The sequence below is a fragment of the Danio rerio genome, chromosome 2 (assembly GCF_052040795.2).
Source record: "Danio rerio strain M-AB ecotype USA chromosome 2, GRCz13ab, whole genome shotgun sequence".
NCBI lineage: Eukaryota > Metazoa > Chordata > Actinopteri > Cypriniformes > Danionidae > Danio > Danio rerio.
The window spans coordinates 21878826-21901500 of record NC_141022.1 but is presented as its reverse complement, the minus strand read 5'-3'; the positions used below and the strand labels follow the sequence as shown (position 1 = coordinate 21901500).

Sequence of the window (22675 nt, the reverse complement as noted above, 5' to 3'; positions counted from 1 at the left end):
CCTTAGCCATATCATTCACTCTGACCAGTCATATTGTGTTCCAGGAAGGTGAATATTTGATAATATCTCATTCATTAGAGACGTTTTAGATATTGGAATTTTTTTTATTTGAATTTTGACCTTCTTTCTCTTGATCAAGAAAAAGCTTTCGATCGAGTTGAGCACAAATATTTGTGGAACACTTTAACAGCGAGTTTGTATCTATGTTAAAAGCTTTATATAATGAAGTGGAAAGTGTTTCGAAATTTAACGGAATTTATGTGCCCCTTTTAAATTTTTTATTGGCATTAGACAAGGATGTGCCTAATCGGGTATGTTGTATACTTTAGCCATAGAGCCCCTGCTAATCAAAATAAGAGCAAATTGTGTGGGTTATCTCTGCCAATTTGTACAAATGGTTTTAAAGTGTCTGCATATGCTGATGATGTTGTTGTTATTTTATTTAATGGGCAGCTTGGAAGTTGAAGCAGCTTTCAGGATTCAGTTCATTCAAAGACTTCTGACTAGTCCGGTGGACTCCAGTTGGAAGACTGCTGCATGCGCTATTTTGCAAGGGTTTAGAAACTTGGACCTTGAGAAATCTTTATTTTGGACTAACCCACAAAAGATGGACTGGTCTAAATTGCCCATTTTTTATTTTAATTTTTTTATCGGAACATGTTTAAAGTTTGGTCTCTATTTAAAGTGCAGAAGCATGGCACTAGATCATCTTTATTATGGTTGCTCCAAGAACCTTTGATTTTCAGATCTCGAATGGACTTATCGAATAAGGGGATTCTCCCTTCAGTTAACAAGATTCTTCTGAATGTGGGAGTTTTAACTGTCGGACACTTGTTTAAACTGGCTCGCCCTGCTTTAAAGAATGTTGAAGCTGTTGTGAATCGTTTGGGGTTAAGGTCGAAATGAATAGTAGCAAAGCTACTTGAAAAGTGGAAAACCTTTCTTACCCCTGAAGAAGCTAACATGTTGGAAAATTATGCTGATGGTTTAATCATCCCAAATTGCAATAATCCTTTTTCTGATGTTTTTTTTTTTTGCAAAATAATGTGTTGTTTTTAATGGGAACCAATTCGGAGTTTGGAAAAATTTTTTATAATAGTTGTGTGAAATTGCTAAATAGGATGTCACTGAATAATAGGGTTGATACTCCATGGCGCTCTTTTCTCCATTTAAAAGAGAATGCTAAACCAGAGTGGAGAGCTCTGTATAAACCCCCTTTACCAAAAAAAGTTGGGGGATTTGCAACAGAGAATCTTGCATGGTGCCATAGAGGTGAATGCGTTTGTATAAATTATAAATCCAGGTAAAAGTGATGAATGTCCATTTTGTTCTCAGCGTGAAACCCTAAATCATGCTTTTATGTTATGTAACAGGCTTAGTTCTTTTTTTTCAGGTTTTAACTAATTTGTTTGTTTGTTTTGGTGAGACGTTTTCTTTGGAAATGTTCATTTGTGGTTATAAGTATATAGTACACAGTTATTAAATTTTCTTTTGGGTCCAGCAAAAATGGCAATTTATGACACTAGAAAAATACAAGTTGAGCAAAACTCAAGTGGCTGTTTACAAACATTTTTTTTTACTTGGTGAAATCCAGAATTTTTATTGATTTTCAGTATTACAAAACAATGGGTGATCTTATGTGTTTTGAAAGCATTTGGTGTTATAAAGGAGTTTTATGTCAAATTTGTGATGAAAATTTAGAGTTTATGGTTTATTAGGCTGTTTTTAATTTTTATGTGTAACATTTGATTGTATAATGTCTTTAAAATTTTTATTAAAGCCATGATGAAAATTCAACTCTCTCTCTCTCTCTCTCTCTCTCTCTCTCTCTCTCTCTCTCTCTCTCTCTCTCTCTCTCTCTCTCTCTCTCTCTCTCTCTCTCTCTCTCTCTCTCTCTCTCTCTCTCTCTCTCTCTCTCTCTCTCTCTCTCTCTCTCTCTCTCTCTCTCTCTCTCTCTCTCTCTCTCTCTCTCTCTCTCTCTCTCTCTCTCTCTCTCTCTCTCTCTCTCTCTCTCTCTCTCTCTCTCTCTCTCTCTCTCTCTCTCTCTCTGAGAGCAAAACTAAAAAACAGTTAACCTAACAAAATAAACTACATACCATATATAATAAAGCTATATCAATGCATATTTCCCACCAGTTCTGTGTATATATGGCAAGCAGTTTGAAGTAGGTGCACTACACCAGCTTTTATAAATAAACAACAATAATTATCTATGATATGTATGCATTGTTTTATTTATTTATTATTGTTAATAATTGTTTGGTATTGCCTGTACTGTAGGGTCTATGTATTGTGCATTGTTCATACTATATTTTCTGTTTTTAAATAATAATAATAATAAACTTGAAAGTAATGCTTAATATTAACCTGAAGTTTCTGTTACTGTATTAAAACTAAAACAAAGCAATCAGATCTTAAGTTGTTTAAAAGTTGGAGTTACACTGTTATTCCACACTAACCACCTACAAGTATACTGTTCGTCCACATTTTAGAAATATAAATCACTTTTATATAACTAAAAAAGATCTTCAAAGAAAATAAAAAATATTAAATATAATGTTCACAATCCAAATAAAATCTCATTACTCAAAAAAAAAAAAGAAAATATGGACTTGTATAGTTCTTCCTCTCAAGGACTCAACTGTATTGAAAAAGTACTTTTTGGGTCCTTCAAATCTGAAAAGAAAACTTGTTACAATGTGCACATACAAAACATATATTACAGTTAAAATGAAAAGCCACTTAAGTAAATTACACTTTACTCACACTACTTCTAAACATAATTTAGTGCACTTTTTAACAATACACTTTGTGATCATGCCTAATTAAAGGGATCATTTTTTACTCACCCGTTTACTCATACTTTTGTGATTTTTTTTTTTTTTTGTTCTGTTAAACACAAAAGATGATATCATATCATTTATATCATATAAAGAGTAACAAATACTACAGAAGACAATGGTTACAGGTTTACAACATTCATCAAAATATCTTCGTCAGAAGGGAGACATGACCGTGTTTGGTTTTTGCATTCAGTTTGGTGGTAGTCGTGCATAAGTGGGCTACCATTGTACATTTGTTTTGTGTTTATTTATTTAAGTTTTTTAAAGTTAGCTAGTTGTCCGCCTTCTTCATTCTAAAGATTAACATAGAGTGGGGCAATATTGCCAAAATTCAATCTCGATCATTCTTTTCCATATTGAATTATAAAGTTATATATTTCAATATAAGTTGTTAGTGCTTCCAGCTTTAAAAGAGTATCCCAATAATGAGCACAAAGATTAGACGCTTCATAACATTTTAAAGTATTGTTTATTAACGAAAACAGTTTACACATTACTCTGATTTTTTTCTAATTCCAATTTTCTGTATTATACTTATGATATTCAATATAAAATATAATATTCTGAAGAACTGTAACTGACAGCATGTATACAGTGCAAGAACAAAAATATACATATAGATGAATTACCTATTTGTAAACATTCAGGATGCACTCGCAGCGAGTTTGCAGAAAAATAAAATCATTAAAACTCAAAGTGATTTTACAAGAGAGAAGTTAAAGGCCAACAAGTGTTTTTAATGCCAACAATGTTGTTCTGTGTGGTCATGTGCAAGTAATAATGTTCCATGATGACCAGATTCAAAACTATGTTGTGCTACAAACCAGGGTTCTGCCTAGCCAAAGACAAGGCAAGAAGACGGAACTGTACAAGGCCTGGGTAATTAATCAACAAGCAAAACAACAGAATTCTGACAGCGAACTGCACCTGTTTGGCAGGGTATGTGAATGTACATTTTTTCATGTCATTCTAAGCATTCAGTGCCCGCAGTTTAATTCTCCATAATGAACTGTTTTTGCTGAAATCATTGCTGCAATCAAAAACGAGTAATGTGTATGATTCAGCATAGCGTGAACTTACCTAATAATGAGAACTGCAGAGTCGAGCATTTTTAATTAGGTCCTCACTTCATTCAGCTTTTATGATGGCTGTTAGCTAAAAGACATCTGCAGTTGGCATTAAAAGCAGTGTGGTGTACTATTTTTAGACTTTCAAATTTGGCATCATACTACATAACACGACATGTTTGTTATTGCAACTGGTCTATTTTTGCAACCGCTATGCGTGGTTGAACCTTTGTGACGTCATATGTGATGAGGTTGGTAATTACCCTATTGCATCTTCTAAAAATAAACAATTACAGAAATATGTTTTTTAAATAAACATTTTACCCAATTAAAAATGTTAAATACAGTCATCATTACAAAAACAACAACAACAACAACAGTTTAACAGCAAATACTGCTGGCTGGAAAGTGAATCAAGCTTGATAAACAATACTGAGTGATGTAGAATATCGCTTATATCAACACGATTACAGATTACTGTTGTTGCATATGTCTGCTGTTTGATTGGCTCTTAGATCAATATTAAGTAAAAATGCTTATTCTTACTGGGATAAATTTAATCACGATTCAACATGATATCGTTTATCAGCTTAGACATACTTCACAATATCGTCCTTTGTGTTCAACGGAACAAAAAAATATCTAAAACTGGTTTGAAACAAGTGAAGAATATGTAAATGATGGCAGAATATTAATTTTTTGCATGAACTATCCCTTCAAGTTCTGCTTAAACAATTTAAATCAATGTATTTTCATGGCAGTACAAAAGTACAGTTTATAGTTATTGACTAATACACTAAAGTACATTGATGGTTACATGGAAGTGTTAAATTATTTTAGAATAAGACATTTAAATTCAAGACAAACTATACATGTGTACAGTAAATAATAGGAGAAATTATTTTTTTTTATAAATGCATCTTTGGTATTAATAAAAAATAATAATTATAAAATAACTAAAATATTACTACATACAGTTTGGGTCACTTATTTATTTTTTTACTCTCATATCTTTTTTTATTGGTCTTTTGAATGAAAATAATAACTGGATATTGATAGTAAGGTAAACAGTAAGATGTTGTCCATTATTAATAGCATTATGCTAATATTTTACATCTTAGCTTTTAATAACTGGTCAAAACTTTTTTTTTGAAGTTTATTTTAAACTATTCATATGATTAAATCTGCATCCATGCAGAATAGTTGCAAAATAAAAAAGGCGTCAATATCACTCATGTCAGCTACCAATACATATTTTAAATATGTTTATTGTAATTTTTTAATAACTCCTTAAAGTTCAACAAGTTTGTGGCATCTAACGTAAACTTACGCAATTCACAGATTCTATTGCACAACATTTTCAACTTTCCAAAACTTCAATGCATCTAAAAATCAAGCAAATCAACCTGTACAAACTAATGAAGTTATGGGCAGACATTAGAGAAAGTCATAATGACAAAGAGATTGTACTGATGTTTATCAAACCATCGATAACATTACTACCAAAGAGCTTCAGTAATACAACACCATGAATGAATAAATAGGTCAAAACCAAGATGACGACTACAAGCACAGAGAGCACAGACAGATCTTCAGCCACACCTCGCTCATTTATGCCGCGTCACTCTGGGTCCATAGGAGATTATGTCATCTACTACATCACGGATGCTATTCAGGGTGGATGGTATGCGACAGAGCACAGGGAATGTCTTCTGCTTCTAAGAATAACCTCCACTGTTTAAATTTCTCAAAACTACTTAGCTAAACTGACAGATAATACTTGGGCCTGTGGCAGTAATCAATATATCAACTTACAGCGCAATCATTCTTGCAGATGTATGTATAGACCATTTTGAGGGATGTAAACAATAGCAATGGTCCTAATGTATTTGTTGTTTTACATTTTTAATTTCCAAAGCTTCTGAGATTCAAAAAGTCCAAATATTGACAAATAATCATATGACAGGGATTTTAACACAAAGTTATCATGGAAGTGCCTCTTGTTACATTTATAAAGTAGTTTGACAACAAGCAGGAAATTTTCATGGGCCAATGACATCACCACATTAAAATGGTCTTTTTAAAAAAAAAAAAAAAAACTGACATCCAACTAAAGTGACAGTGGAAAATTCACAAGTAATGTTACAGTCATTTATTTTGCGAGGACGTTTGCATTTTACACCACTGAGGTGAAATCTTATATTAAGACATTTACTTTTTAACATTACTTTACAGAATTTGAATACATTGCTTTAAGCAACACTATGCAACTTTCTCTCGCTGCTCCCCCTTGTGGTTGATGAGCACAATTGCATGTTGCCAATAAAGCAAATTTCACAGTCCAGGGGTCTGTTCTCAGTACCTCGCTTAAATTATCTAAGACAGTGGTCACCAAACTTGTTCCTGGAGGTCCAGTGTCCTGCAGATTTTAGCTCCAACCCTAAACAAACACACTTGAACAAGCTAATCAAGGTCTTACTAAGCATACTTGAAACATCCAGGCAGGTGTGTTGAGGCAAGTTGGAGCTAAACCCTGCAGGAACACCGGCCCTCCAGGACCGAGATTGGTGACCCCTGATCTAAGATGATCATTTCATAACTGATCTCTGGCAAATTTTGGTCTTTAAACTAGTTAGTTTGCAAATCAGATTAAAATGTCTGGATGAACTGATCTAGGATGGCTGCGTGTGTTGTGAAGGGCTGATTTATCAATGCTCATAATCATGATCAGCAATGCAACGATTGGCTGACGGCACAGTAGCGTAATGACATCATCTGATTAATATTCAATTATCCATGCGAGCAAAATTCTATAAAATGTGTAGTAATCTGTTAATTATGATAAGCAACAACTTTCCACCTTTGTTGTGGGCTGCTGGCTTTACACTTTCATGCGTCAAGAGTATTTAGCAATTAATTTAGTTTTACAGATAATCTTTATTAAAAGCCTATTCAAGTTCTTAATAAATGGCTGCTCAAATAAATTGTAATAAAATATTTTGATATCGGTAAACGTGTCTGCAACTTTTGCAAAGTATCGCATATTATCTGTCAAAATGTATGTATGACTGCATGAATTATTATTCCTATTTTGAAAATATTGGCCATGCCTATTATCATACACATTTTACTAAAGCTGGGTTGGCACCTTTAAATAGTATGCGTATCTTAAAAAGTCCATATTAATAAATGTTCTCTTTGAACCCCTTGACAGTTTTTGTTCTTTTATCTGAGAGTGTAGATTGCATAACAGTATATATAATTCTTTAAAACCATTTTTCCTAGTGTACAGTTGAAGTCAGAATTATTATATATATATATATATATATATATATATATATATATATATATATATATATATATATATATATATATATATATATATATATATATATATATATATATATAGCTTAAAGGGGCTAATAATCTTGACCTTAAAATGGTTTTTAAAAAATTAAAAACTGTTTTTATTCAAGCCGAAATAAAACAAATAAGACTTTTTCCAGAAGAAAAAAAACTTGCAAACATACTGTTAAAATGTCCTTGCTCTGTTAAACATCATTTGGGAAATATAAAAAAAAAAGAAATAATAAATTAAAGGAGGGCTAATAATTCTGACTTCAACTGTATATAATCTATAGGCTACTACTATAAGAAAATGTCAGCATTTAGTACTGACCTTCAGTATTACCTTGAAATGACCCAATCTAATCCTCCTGTTATCAAAAAAGCCTGTTCCCGAGTAGGTTTGGGCTACCAGACCTGTTAATATGACAAAAACTCTGGGATGAGTTTTGAAGAATGAAACGATCCTGGATTGTGTCAAATCATCACTATCCATATCTAGCTAGTTGAGTAATCCATGTACGAAGAATAGACCCCAGGTCAGGTGTTTCTATGTCCAAGTTGCAAGTGGGACTTTAGGCAATAGGAGTCAGATCTGGTAGCTACAGCAGCAGAACTCATCTGGTTAAAAGTTTATTCTCCCTCACAGTCCAAAGATATGCATTATTGGTGAATTGGAAAAACTAAATTGGCTGTAGTGAACACTGAAAAAAAAAATTTCTATGAAGGTAGGTGGTTGCAACAATTTATATAGGCAGAATTGAAACAAATGAAGTTCAATTTTACTATATAATTTATTTGTTTAAATTCAGCCTTTATTGTTTGCAACCACTTTTAGTAAAATTTTGTAAATCCAAATAATCATTTTTCCAGTGTTTGAATGTGTGTGTGAATGATAGGGGTGAATGGGTTGTGGCCCAAAGGGCATCCACTGCATAAAACATATGCCAGGGTGATTGGCGATTCATTTTGCCGTGGCAACCCCTGATAAATCAGGAATTAGGCCAAAAGGATAGTGAGGAATAATTTAGGAATATAGTCAAAAAAAGGTTTTGTTTTTCCCTAAAAAGCTTTTACAGCTCTTTGCTTTAACATGCTGTTGTATAATCATTATATAATCACTGGCATAAAAAATTTATTTTAATGACAATAATATCACTTACCACAATTATTTCTGACAATATATCGTATATGTAAAAGTGGCAATCATGAGAGGCCTAACAGTACTCTCACTAAACCCAAAACATTTATTAAATTTTTATTTTAAGCTTTATTTAACATATTTTTTTCATTAAAGACTTAAATGTATTTTGCTGGGCGAGGCAGTGGCGCAGTAGGTAGTGGGTTTCCTCCACAGTCCAAAGACATGCAGTAGAGGGCAATTGGGTAGGCTAAATTGTTCGTAGTGTATGAGTGTGTGTGTGAATGCGAGTGTGGATGTTTCCCAGAAATGGGTTTCGGCTGAAAGGGCATCCGCGGTGTAAAAACTTGCTGGATAAGTTGGCGGTTCATTCCGCTGTGGCGACCCCGGATTAATAAAGGGACTAAGCCGAAAAGAAAATGAATGAATGAATGTATTTTGCTTATGACTTTTTTATTATTATTTTGATGTAACATAATAATAATAAAAAAAAAGTTAGGACAGAGGCAAAATGAAAAAAAAAATGTGTATAGTCTTAAAACTGCATTGAGCTGGGGGCCAAAAGCATGAAAAACGACATTTCTCAATGCAAAATTGTGAATATTGTAAAAAGACTGAGGGACGTGCACAAGAAACAACCATGCTGTGGTGTTAAATAAAGCCAAATTAGCTTAGGGTTACTTCTGAAAACCACTGTGACTGAACACAGTCTTGTCGCTGCATCAAGAAATATAAAGAGTTCAGATGCCAAAGCCTCTAAATGCCATCTGAAAGTTTTTCAAAACTTGAGTGTAGGTTCAGTCATTTCACTTTTGTGGCAATGAATAGGTTTTTTTGTTGCTTAAAAAGTGAAACAACTGAACATAAACATAGAATGCTGAGGAAAAAAAGTTCATTTCAAAAGACCGATAGAGGCGTTTGCATCTGAATTCTGAATGTAACTTGAATCCTTTTCACTCTAGGAGAAATCTGTACATCTGATTTTTGCTTCTCAAGGCCAGAGCTCATCTCAGATAAGATGTAAAAAATATGTGCTGGGGTCAAAAGAGTCCACATTTTAGCTTATTTCTTAAGTCTGGAACCATCCAGACTTTCATGAGTGATCGATGCAAAACGAAATGCCAGTCATGGTTTGATGCTTCAGTCTGGAATCATGTCAGATATGATAAAATGTTGCCTGTAAAACTTTAATAATTAATTTTTCAAACAATAAAAAAGTCTCATTTACAGTAAAGTTAATGTGACACGGTGTTAAACATGTCCAAGTTTATGTCATATGATTACAGGTCAATTTAGTCTAGGACTAGCCTTAACGTATAGTTCATCTAAAACTGAATATGGTCATCATTTATTCACTCTCCACTTGTTCCAAACTAGTTTGCAATATTTTTTTTTTTCTGTTAAACACAGTAGAAAATATTTTTCTTCAACTTAAGGGCAAAAAAACTGCAAATTTTCATTTTTGATTGATCTATTCCTTTAAATCTTGTGTTTGAAACCAAGGCAAATAAGTAAAAAGTTTAAACCATTGCACAGGATGATAGCGATATTGAAAGTCCTCTATAACTAAAAAACATGCTGGATATCAGATGGTAAACCCTTTAGTACCAGTAACAAACCAGCATAATTATCTCATGGATTTCAATTCTTAATACACTTTTCTTGAATCCAAACTGCTGGCATCTCCAAGTAATCAATCCTGTTTTAGAAAAATGATTTGCTTCAAGATCCCAGCCACATGCTCAAGATCAGACACCAGTTGATTTTTTCTAGAAGGGAGGATATTTATCATATGTGCGAGTTTCAACAGCAAATTCCTTCACTCTATTAAACATTTAAAAAGGCATACTATATTCGCTGAACCTAAAGTAAGCAAAACTACTGAACACTCATTGATTTTAAAATGCAGGTCTAAGTTTGAAACAAAGCACAACTTTACAACTCTTTAGTCACTTAAAACCCTATTCAAGTCCATCAGCAATGTCACAACACTTAAACTCATTCAATAAATAAACAACAAATTAACATGACTAATAGTTCAATAGAAGAAAAAAAGAGTGTAAAATATCCTTTTTTTAGCTGCTTTTTCATAACAAATTCTTTCGTAAACTTGGAATGACAAAGTACAAATAAACAAATGAATAAAACAAATGTCTCCTCATTTAAGCTCATTTGTAAAGTGAAAAAGCAATAACTTTAGCTGCATCGCGGGTTGCACACGTTCATTCACAGGTTATCACACTTCACTGCACTACACTTCACTTGACTTCAAACTATTTAGCATGTACTGTCTTGATGATACAGCATTGTAATCCCACAAACGGCAGCTTACATAACAAACCAAGACTAAGTTTACAAAAGATAAACCAAACTCCCACCTGATCAATCGTGCGTCATGACGGCAGGAAACGGCCTGGATGTCCGGAAGGTGTGGATTTTTTGTATCTAACGTTATTTTGTTCCGAAAGATTTTATTATGTTTTTTTTTTTTATATTAGGGCATCCTTAAGAATATGTTTACTCTCAGAGCCGCTCAACATGACTTATATGCCCTTAAGGAACGTTATTGGACGCAAACGTACGTCTCATATGACCTTGATGAGGTAAATGTGATCGTGTGTGGATCTCCAGTGTTGTGTTATAATTGATTGCCAGCAGATGTCGTTGTTCTACAGCAAAAAGCACACTTTCTACGACTAGGCTACAAAACAGGTGAGTCTGATAACAATTTAAAGTAATAAATAATAATTATGATATTAATAATTATCCTCTTCTGCGTACATTGTTTAATTATGAGTGTTTATTATTATTTATTTATTTGTATAAATAAGAAAAAAAAGATTTTAATTATTAATCACAAAACCCATTGAAACCCACCAACAGACTAATGCAAAGCTTAAGAAAAAAAAAACAAATATAATAAACAGAATAGGTACATACGTGCATAATAAGATTACAATAAACAAATAATAACATAATAGCAATGATAATAATATTATGAAAATAAATAAACAAACCAAATGAAAAAAAAATCATATAAAGATAAAATAATGATGAAATAAAATACATAAATTCAATTATGACATACCATAACTCAAAATGCAGCTTAAAGAAACTTCCATAAGGTCTAAGTTAGGATTGCAGACTTGATGAAAAGCCTCAGAGGACATATGAATATCACAGGTAAGAAATTCTAAGGGAATCATTTCCCTAATAAAATTGTGCCACCCTTTCAAGGGTGGGGGTTTGTCACTGACCCAGTTTATCAGTATATGTTTCCTTGCCACAAAGGCTAAAATGCCAAATAAACAATTAGTGAATTTGTCAGGCAAACGTCCAACCGGGAGACCTAAAATTAAAGATAGTGGATCCGTCTGTAGCTGAAGTCCAAACATTCATTCATTCATTTGCTTGTTGGCTTAGTCCCTTTATTAATCTGGGGTCGCCACAGTGGAATGAACCACCAACTTGCAAACTCCACACAGAAACGCCAACTGAGCCGAGGCTCGAATCAGCGACCCAGCGAACTTTTTGCTGTGAGGTGACAGCTCACAAACACATACACATACAGCTCATAAAAGTAACTACTTTTGCCCAATAAGCTTTAATAACAGGACAGTTCCATATTAAATGGGTGTGGTCTCCCACTTCCACCTTAAATTTAACACAAAGTGGTAAATTGTTTGAATTAAACTTGCTTCTGAGAAGTGGTGTGATGTATAATCTATGCACAATTCTAAATTTAACAGATTTGGCCCTGTTGCAGACAGAGATCTTTTACCCTGAGTCCAGATTAGATCCCATTCCACATATGTAATGATCAACTGAAGCTCCCCCTCCCATATTCTTTTAAGTTCCTGAGTATTCACATATGTACAAAGTGCATTAAAAATATATGTTTTCTGCTTGCAGTAAGCGGGATTCAACAAAATCTTCTATATGACTGGCATGGAATAGGTGTAGTACTTTTAAAAATATAATCCAGAATTTGAAGAAATCTAAAGAAATGAAATCTGGGTAGTTTATATTTTATGACCAAGTCTTCAAAAGATATTAACAAGCCTTCATCAAACAGAACACAAAGTCTACATAACCCAAAAGTATTTCAAGTTTTAATCCCAGAATCAAAAACTCTGGGTTATTGTAAATGGGGGTTAAAAAAGAGGATAGATCAGCTCTGCCCTCTATCTTGCGTATAATAGACCAGGCTTTCCAAGTATTACATACAACGCTGTTATCACATAATGTCTTGACTTCGATTCTTTAGAGGACAAGATGACTGTGAAGCTTCTAAACCAAGCCAAATTGATTTAGGGTCCTCTTTAAGCCATGCCCCTGTGAACCTGATCTGGTAGGCCAATTGGTATTTTCCAACATTTGGCAAATCCAAGCCCCCCAGAGATAGAAAACTACAATTTAGAAAGTTTTAGCTTTTTAAGTTTAATTCTTTAATTCTTTTTTTTTTTTTGGATTAATATTATTAGTATCATCTGCAGCGGATAAAGAAGACAAGGCATTACGTATATTTATCTTTACTACAACAATCCTTCCTAGCCAGGAAAGAGGGAGATCTGGCCATGTAAACAGATTATTATAATTTTTTTTTAGGAGTGGAAGAAAATTAACTTTAGATAATTGACAGATTGTGGGGGTATTATTAATTCCTAAATAAGTATAACCTGTGTGCCTAATAGTTTTAAATGCAGTGCAACAGATTTAGAAAATTTTATCTTTTAGCCAGAGAAGCTACCAAATAAATGAATTATATCTACTAAACCTGGTACTGAAGATTCAAAACTAGAAAGAAAAAGCAGGAAATCATCTGCATATCATCTGTCGTCTCCTCCCTTATTGCCTGAGCCAATGGCTCAATCGCTAAAGCAAACAGCAATGGGGAGAGAGGGCACCCTTGTCTAGTACCCCGAAACTGAGGAAAATTATATGACCTGTAACCGTTGCAAGAGCTTCAAGAGGTGAAGAATAAAGTAAATTAACCCAACAAATAAAATTATCACCAAGGCTAAACCTTTCTAGACTGTGAAAAAAATAAGGCCACCCACCCTGTCGTAGGCATCCTCTGCATCTAAGGATAATATAAGGGTGTCAGTATTGCATTTATGTGACAGCTCAATAATATTGAGAAGCCGTCTAATATTGTTACTAGAATTTCTATTCTTAATGAAGCCTGTTTGGTCGTCATCAAATATAAATGGAAGTATTTTCTCCGGTTGTAATAGTCGTAAGTATCTTGGAAAGCAACTTTAAATCTACATTCAACAAGGAGATTGGCCTGTAGGACCCACGGTCCTCTGGGTCTTTTGCTTTTTTTTAAGAGAAGGGAGATATTTGGCCTCTCTAAGTGACAGAGGTAACATGTTTATCTTAAAAGAATAATCATACATGGCTAAAACGTGATCTATTAATAAGTTCTCAAATTCTCTATACACTTTACTCCCCAGGCCATCTGTGCCTGGGGACTTACCAGATTGTAACCTACGTAAAGCCACTAAGGCTTCCTCCTTTGAAATGGGGGGATTCAGCATCGTTCTTTGCTCATAAGTAAGATGTAAGATGTTTATCTTACTGTAAAAAAAAAGTACAAAAATAGTCCAGAACTTACAAACACAACTCACCCAAGAAGCAAACAACATATCCACATTGTCCACACCGCTCAGCTCGAAGTATGAGAAATAAGTAATGTTACGGAACGTAAATCACTCATTCTGGTCGGTGCTGAAAATGTCAACGCAAGGCAAAGTTAAATAGCACCGCTACCCATGATTCTGCGACGTTGCCAGCTGCAGCCGGTTTTACTCACTGATCCTTTTCAGACGTGAATTCTGAAACAGCAGCCGGTGTACTGAAAACCTTGGTGGAATTCCCGATAGTTACTCGCAACTTAGCTAGATATAACATTGCATAGTGGGCTCCGATTTTTTTCAAGCAATGTTTAACCAAATCAAATTCCCTGCGCTTACGGAGCAATGCGGCAGAGAAATCTTGATAAAAAGATACCTTGCTGTTGTCGAAGACCTGGTTTCCATCCATGGACAACTTTCTGCTTGTGTCAAGAATCTTCTGTTTATCTCCGAAGTTATGCATGCGAACTGCCATCAACCTGGGTCTCTCTTTGGCACCTGGTCTTGGTGCTAGAGTACGGTGAGCTCTTTCAATCTTAACATGCCCAAGAAATAAAGAAACTCTGGAATCCATTTTTAAAGAAATAACACCATGTTAGAGTCCTCTGCCCCTTCAGGTTAACCGAGAATGTGAATGTTTTTGCACCTTCTTCTGTTCTCCAAATCATCTATGTGGTTTGCAAGTGACACGGCTTAACTTTCCAGCGTGAGAACATGGGCCTGCATGCCTTCTGTAAATTCCTCCGTTGTAGCGATTCTTTCTTTTGCCTCATCCAGTTGAGTCTTGAAGTTCTCCAGTTGTCGAGAATGAATTTGTACGAACTCAGCTAGAGGGTCAAGTTTTGCGTCTATCGTTTTTGAAATCTATTCCATCATTTGGTGAAATGCCTTTGCCATGGAAGGGCTTAACTCAAAATCGCCGCTAGTTTCGGCCTCACAGGGTTCCGGTGACGAGTTCGGGGAAGTCTTTCTTCTCGGTTTTCTTTGCAGCATGAGGCATTTTCAAAAAAAATTGTGGCCAAAAAGATTCCAGAGACACAATACTATAATCAAATGTCAAAAGCCATGAAGTTGCGTCAGACTACAATTAGTAATTCGCTGATTGGTGCAGGAGCATGTGAAAATAGCTGTTACACTCTATCTGCCATCTTGCCCCTCTTTATTATTATTTATAAATTAAATTTAATAAATATTTACACCAGAAAAAAGGTGGTTTTCTATTTTCTGGTTAGAGGACAGTCCTTACTCCAGGTGGAGAAGTTCAAATGTCTTGGGGTTGTGTTTACGAGGATGGAACATGAGATTGACAGGTGGATTGGTGCAGCAACAGCAGTAATGCGGTCGATGTATCAGTCTGTATTGTGGTAAAGTAGGAGCTGAGGTGAAAGGCAAAGCTCTCGATTTACCGGTCAATCTACGTTCCTACTCTCACCTGTGGTCATGAGGTTTGGGTCATGACCAAAATACAAGATCTCGGATACAAGTGGCCAAAATTTGTTTACTTCGCAAGGTGGCAGAGCGCACCCTTGTAGAGAGGGTGAGGAGCTCTGTAACCTGGGAGGAGCTCGGAGTAGAGCCGCTGCTCCTCCACATCAAGAGAAGCCAGCTGAGGTGGCTCGGGCATCTGCTTTGGATACCTCCTGGACGTCTACCTAGGGAGGTGTTCCAGGCATGTCCCACTGGGAGGAGGCCTTGGGGAAGACCCAGGACACGCTGGAGATACTATGTCTCTCAGCTGGCCTGGGAACACCTCGGGCCCCCAACCCCCCCAACCCCCCTTGAGGAAGTGTCTGGGGAGAGGGAAGTCTTAGGTTCTCTCCTAAGACTGCTGTTCCCGCAACACGAACCTGAAAAAGCAGCTAAAAATGAATGAATGAATGAATGAGTGAATGAATGAAATATTTAAACTTTATAATTTGTTTTATAGCATAAGCCATGTTTATATTTAAGGTTGTTTGTTTATGTTTAACCCAATTTTGCCTGAAATGTATTTATTTTCAACAGCATAGCATTGGTAGTCAGGTTAAAACTTTTTATCTGTTGGTTTTTGATAGAATCTGTGATGTTGTGTTTTAAAACAACATGTTCATGATTTCTGGTAGAAAAAGAGGGCCACAGTATTAAATATATGGCTGCATGTTTTTACTGTGGACATGTTACCTTTTTAACTCTGTATGCCTCAAACCATCTTCTGTGTTTGCTGTTGAAAATCTTTTTTTTTTTTAATAATATTGTTTGTTTATTTTTGTTTTGTTAGTTTTTAAAGTTTGTTCTGTATGTAGTCTGACAAATGAATTTGCTGGAGATTTATAAACTTTGTACAGTTCAATATTATGTTGCAAAATCAATATAAACATTTAAAAAACTTAAATACTGCTACATTTGAACAAAGATTGTAAAATGCAGGCTAAGTGAATATTTGCATTCTAAAAACTGTTTATAAACTCCTAAAATATTATGTTTATTTTGTTGGTTGTGCATGTAATAGTTCTATTTATAACTGTATTGTCCTGAAGAGCACTTTTTATGCTAAAGTGGTTCTTTATATTAGTTTAGGATTTTTTATTTCCTGCTCTTTTGTTTTTGTTTTTAAAATCCGCAACTGACAAAGAAACTGAAGATCAATACAGGTTTCTTGAGCTCAAGCATCAACTACACTCTCAACTAGCACTCTCTTAACAGAAAAAAAAAGATCTGTTCTTAAAATGTCTGTACATTTTAACTTTCAAAATGTAGCTTGTTCCCTACTAGTAATGTTTTCTTTGTTTCTGTTTTTAGCTTGGCAGAACATGTAACCGGCTCTGTTCAGTTGAAGATGCCTTGCTCCACTGAGTAAGTAACAGAGCTGTAGGTTATTGATGACCTTTTGAATGAACAGAGATACTGTGACGAGTTTCTGAGACCTATTGTTGTGCTATTAATTCACATGTTGCAAAGATCAGTACACAATTCCTATAAACTGAAAACATTCCAGTTATTGCATGGTCAGTGCATTGCATGGTCATACGCTCTGGATCAGCGTGTATGACAGCATATTCCAGTTCCAGCCAATATCCAGCAACTTTACACATCGTTACCTTGGAATTATAAGGTTCCATTTAGAAATGGACCAATCGACTCTATACAAAGAAGCTGTGTGTCACTGCAAATGGTGGTCACACTAGATACTGACCGGTTTTCTGACCTCTCCTCCTGAATTGAGGAGTTTAGGACTGATACACTTATTTTAGATTTGAAGATTTTCTCCCAAATTGGTGAGTTATGAGTTACATAAGGCCTTAAGATGTTTTGTGAACATGGCCTCTGAACTGATACTTAAATGGAATTTTGCCTTTGTATTTCATAATTATACACATAATAATACACATGAAAAACAGAGAGGTGTGCCTGGACTCTTTCATGTTTGTAACAAACAGTATTGGGGGTATCGCATTGTTGCATAATAATATTACTTTTCTACGTAACAAGTAAAGTAACAAATTGCATATAAAAATAAGCAACGTTATTTCAGTTACTTTTTGAGTTTAAATTTGAGTTTTTTACTTTTTAGTTTAAATAGCTTTTAAAAAAATAAAGTGCTGAATTAAAATGAAAGAAGTCACAATGAATCACAGTCAATGAAATTCTTTTAGTGGACAGTGATTTTACTAAAGACAAAAAGTAGAGAAGTAGCAAAAAGCTTTAAACTTTCAATAATCTGTATATACTGCATGTATAGCTCTGGGGTAAAGAAGTTTTAAGATAACATTATCTTAAAATATGATTTTAGATGTGTTTTTTAAAGTTAAATAGGTGTAGGTTATACAGTGTGTTGTTAATTGCAGAGTTTTTCTATTTAAAAAAAAGAAAGAAAAAAATAAGATATCAGCCAGGAAAGAAAAAGTAATGCAAAAGTAACTCAAAAGTAATGTAAGGCATGACTTCCTATAAAAGATAACTAAGTAATGTTAGTTACTTTTTTAGGGAGTAACTCAATATTGCAATGCATTACTTTCTAAGTTTCCCCAAAACTGTTAATAAATTATATATGAAAAAATTTGATAGAAAAATACTTTAGACATTTTTCACGCATAAGAATTAATAGGGGTGCCAGTAATTTTGCACATTGTGTATTGTAGAGAAAGATTTATACCTGAAGTCAAAATTATTAGCTCTCCTGTGAATTATTTATTTTTTTCTTTTTCTCAAATATTTCCCAAATGATTTGTAACAGAGCAAAGAATCCTTCACAATATTTCCTATAATATTTTATAATATTTTTATTATTTGCTTTATTTTGGCTGGAATAAAAGCAGTTTATTTTAAAAAAATAAAATAAAATAAATATATGGTCAATATTATTTGCCCCCTAAAGTAATATTTGTTTTCGATTGTCAACAGAACAAACCACTTTTATACAATGACTTGCTTAATTACCCTAAACTGCCTCATTAACCTAATTAAGTTAAGCATTTAAATTGCAAGCTGAATACTAGTGTCTTTAAAATTATCTAGTAAAATATTATTTATTGTCATCGTGGTGAAGATTAAAAAAAATCAGTTTAGAAAATAATTATTAAATATATTATGTTTCGAAATAAATCTACAGGGGAAGCTAATAATTAAAGAAGACTAATAATTCTGACTTCAACTGTAAATCATAAGATTCAACACAATTAAATACTGAAACTATTGAACTATTAGCCAATAATTGCCAATAACTGCAGAATACCAATGGCAATAATTTCGCACAGTGTGTATCGAAGTTTTCACTCCATTAAACAGCAAAATAGTTGACATGTCAGACTCGAGAACTTGTTTTAATAATCACCCTGGATATTCAAGCTTTGTAACTCTGAAAAAAGCTCTGTCGCCAGACTTCACAGGATCTCATTGTCTCCGTCAGCTTTGGCTTCGCAAAGAAACAGCCTAGCAGAGCTGTGATATGGAGACAGAGCAGGTACAGCTCAGCTCAGCTCACCTCTCTGGTAATTGAGTTCACAGCTAGTAGTTTCTTCTCACCCAGGAGGGAACAAAGGCCATCCTCTTCCCCGGCAGGTCAGAGAGGCTCATCAATAGCACAGACTTAAATAGATGTCGCAATTACGAGCCCCAGGTCCAACCGGCTAATTATTGTCGGGGGCCGTAAGCTCTTTAGTGATGACAACCCACACTGTTCATTTATCCTCCTTCTCTTAGGTTAGCAGGGCAATGTTTTTACAATGTCAATTTAACGCTGAGCAGCATCTACTACATGATCTGATCCAGGGCTTTCAGTGCTCATTTCCTCTATGACAGTGATATTGTTTGCAGATGTGGGCTGGTAATGATTCTGCCTGGTGCGAATCATGTGCGTGAATGAGACGATGGTGAATCTGATGGGGAATGGCAGGTGCTTTTTGAGAAGTATCGAAAATAATTTTATAGTGTTAGAGCTTATATAATTGTTTATAGAGGTTTTATGGGGGGAAAGAGTAATGCAAGAGGATACGTTTTAAAGAAGCTTGTTTGAATAAACAAGTTGAATAAACTAAATAAACCTATTTGTGTCCACATTTTTAACAGTGGTTTCATGCATGTAGCCTTGTTAATTGTATATATATATATATATATATATATATATATATATATATATATATATATATATATATATATATATATATATATATATATATATATATATATATATATATATATAGAACCCTTCAATGTAATATTTAAATAGAGTAGAACATTTGTCATGCTAACTCAAAACAACTGATTTCAACAGATCAATTCATATTCATGAGCACAATTATATGTTTCAAATTAGGAAACCACTTGAAATGAACCCTCCAAAAATATTTAGCATATCATTTCATGAATATGAAAACACAAAGAACCAATCCATTTGTCTAAAAGTCATAAATCACACACTAGTTTTCCCAACCATGTCAAAAGGATAAATGAAAAACGTTCCTTAAAAAATCCCTACACAGCAAAATCCCAAAAAGAGTAGAGAGTATTTGGTCCATCACTAACGAGTTACAGCAGTCAAAGAAAAAATATACCATAAAAATCAAGTGTCAAAGAGCCCAAATAAAATAAATACTGGTGTAAATTGAAAAAAGTTGATACATACCACAAAAAAGTATTTTCAGTGAATCTTAAGGACTTTTGTACACATCTGACAGAAATAGCTTAGTAATAAGTGAAGCTGTCGATTCTGTTTGTGGAGTTGTTTTATTATCCTGGTAAGCTGAGATTTTGAGAGATTTATTGAGCATTCAGTGGTGTTTCTAAGGTCATGTCAACATGTTTAGTTAATTTTGTATGAAAACGCTTTTTTCTTAATTTTCTAATAAGCACAGACCCTGGCGCTTTTGAAAATCCTCACCCAGACAAGAGTTTTTTTTTAATTTCTTTTATTGGGTTTCAGTGATCTGATACAGCGTTTGGGTTTAGAAATAAGCTTAAATGTATTCAATACCCATGTTTGTGTGGACAGCAGGACCTAAGGTTCTGACTGATTTCATTTGTGTTTTTATGTTTTTTTTTTTCAGTGATTTTGCTTTTTAACAGCATGCGTTCAATTTTTTTTTAAAATTCTGCTCCCGTGTTATTTTAACTTTCGTTGTGGGAGTGGGACCAGTGAGCAGGGCCAGATTAACCAATGGGCATTATGGGCACAGGCCCAGGGGTCCGTGCACTTGGGGCCTCTGCGTTGGAGTGTAGGCAAAGTGCAAAAAGCGGACCTCGTTGGAATAAACTAGTAAAGCCATTCACGCCCATCACACTTTGATTGACAGAGACAACTAAACTAAAGAGCGCAACAGACAGCAGCGTGAGTGGTGTAGCTCGTATTGCATGGCAACATGTTTTGACACAATCGATCATGGACCCAGTTCGAATCCAGTTTCTGATGAACAAAAGTCTGAATTCTCACGAGGAAAAACATAAAAACCAAGCACTATAATGCATACTAGTGTCTCTCATAAATGTACTGTTAAGTCACAATTTGTTTTCCCCAGAACTGCAAGCAATATAGTCAGAAACCTGGCTACCCCATTAAAAAGTTAACAAAAAAATGTAACAGCAATAAATAAACTCTGAATTTTGTACATTTGGAATTGCAAAAAAAATAACAATTGTGAATTTAGTCCTTCATCTTTCCAAGAAAGAACTGTGGGATGTTTTACTCAACTCAACATTCTGAAGATTTTCAACACATAATATGTTCATTCATCATTAGCCTGATAAAATATACAATCTTATTCTACAAAACTTGTTTTTGGATTTTTTTTCTTTTCCACATCTGTAAATTTTTAATTGTGGAGTCATAAAAGAGATTCCCAAAATCCCCTTTATAAAAAAACCTGGACTCTAATATGTTTAAAGAAAAAAAAGAAAAAAAAAAAACTTTAAACCCAACTTCGTTCTTTTTTTTTTTTTGCTAGAAATGTATACAAATTAATGCATATTGAATAAAAAACTGCATCATTTGCATATTTAAATATAAAATATGTTAATGTAAAAAAATCAACCCAGTAAATATATTAACTAATCTATTTTTCCACATTTGTTTTATCCATTCACATGCAAAATCTTGCCTTAAAGCCAGACTGAATTCAACATAATTAGTGTGATAATAATTCCACCAAGTGCTGCACGCATAAAGCTGTACTTCATCATACAGTACTAACTGTACTTCTTTTTTTCCTTTACTGCTGTTTTTCTTTCCTCCAGCTTCCTGAACCTGTAAGTGAACTGTCTTGTTTTTTCTTCTGTTCAGCAGTGGATTTATGCCCTCTTGAATCTTCATCATCATTCTTGTCAGTCAGAGCTGTACGAAGAATCCATCGCCGACTCCACTATCTGGACAAACTGTCAGACCCATCCACAAAAACATGCTCCTCGGTCTGACTCCTGTCAAAAAAGTAATCTGCTTCAAGGAGATGTACTTCATGTTTGCTGTAATGGCAGATTCTTGTTGTAATGAGCACAGGCCCTCCATCTGAGCATATTTTGATAGTGTTATTTATAGATAAAGAAATGTTTGTTTTTTCCTGCAGTTGAGAGTCTGTCAAAACCCGCACACAACAGAGCTGAATATTGCTGTATGTGTCACTGAAGTGAGGATTTATTATTTTAAAATTTTGAAAACAAAATACCTATTTTAAAAGGAAAAAAAAAATAGCTGTATTATTTTTACTATACGAGGTCACAGAAATAACCACCTTTTGTCTCCAAAGGCTCTTTCTTGTTGCCCCAAAGCACTAGATTCATTTATTTGCTCGGACCTTCAATGGCCATGACTCTGGTAAAGAAATTAAATGCCAAAACATGTCTCTTATTGACCATTTTCTCTTGAGGGTCTATATTACGCAATTCTTCAATATGAGCAAAACAGCAACTGTGGTTTAAAATGAGGGGTAAAATATTTTTCGGTAATGTCCATTTGTGTAATAGATGGGAAGTGTACAAAGTAAAATACTTTGTAACATCATTCTGGTATCAGTGGTGCTTCACTTCTACAGGCATGTATCTGTATATATTTTATAAATATAAGGCTAAACATTTGAACATGTATGTTACTGGAACATATGTAACCTTCTGTAGACATAAATGAATGGAATGTCAACATCATGTGATTACTGCTGATTAATTTGTACTTAAACAAAA

The 22675-nt window shown here is 34.2% G+C and overlaps 1 protein-coding gene and 1 long non-coding RNA gene across 2 annotated transcripts in view; one reads left to right on the top strand and one right to left on the bottom strand.

Annotated features, from left to right (window-relative positions):
• The window catches only part of elovl1a (ELOVL fatty acid elongase 1a), a 51662-nt gene extending 40613 nt beyond the window's left edge, over nt 1-11049 (bottom strand). The window contains 1 exon segment of the mRNA NM_001005989.3: nt 10775-11049. The gene's annotated coding sequence lies outside the window, so the exon portion shown is untranslated.
• The window catches only part of si:dkey-225f23.4, a 29256-nt gene extending 6819 nt beyond the window's left edge, over nt 1-22437 (top strand). The window contains exons 2-3 of the long non-coding RNA NR_125781.1: nt 16814-16867; nt 21786-22437. This is a non-coding gene — a long non-coding RNA (si:dkey-225f23.4). The remainder of the gene's footprint in view (nt 1-16813; nt 16868-21785) is intronic.
• Nucleotides 22438-22675: the final 238 nt, after the last annotated feature.